This window comes from Oxyura jamaicensis, chromosome 12, assembly GCF_011077185.1.
Source record: "Oxyura jamaicensis isolate SHBP4307 breed ruddy duck chromosome 12, BPBGC_Ojam_1.0, whole genome shotgun sequence".
NCBI classification, from domain to species: domain Eukaryota; kingdom Metazoa; phylum Chordata; class Aves; order Anseriformes; family Anatidae; genus Oxyura; species Oxyura jamaicensis.
Window position 1 is genome coordinate 9289655 of NC_048904.1, and position 423 is coordinate 9290077.

Genomic DNA, 423 nt, shown 5'->3' on the forward strand with positions numbered 1-423 from the left:
ACTTAGCGCTGCCGAGCCCACCATTAAACCATGTCACTGAGCTCCGCACCTACGCGCTGCATGTCAGACGCCAGGCACGCCAGCGTGTACAGAGCTGGGGCTTCGGAGGAGGGCTGCTGGTTTTGGGGGGGGAACTGCTGGTTTGGGGGGGGGAGCTGCTGGGTTTGGGGGGCGGGCTGGTGGTTTGGGGGAGAGCTGCTGGGTTTGGGGGGGAAGCTGCTGGGTTTGGGGGGGCGGGCTGCTGTTTTTTGGGGGAGAGCTGCTGGGTTTGAGGGGGGATGCTGATTTGGGAGGGCTGCTTATTTGGGGGGGAACTGCTGGTTTTGGAGGGGGGCTGTCCCCTCCCCACGGCGGGCAGGGACACCCGGCGCTGCCGCAAGACTCCGAGCCCCCGGCCGCCCGCGGCTCCTCCCGGGGGGGGCG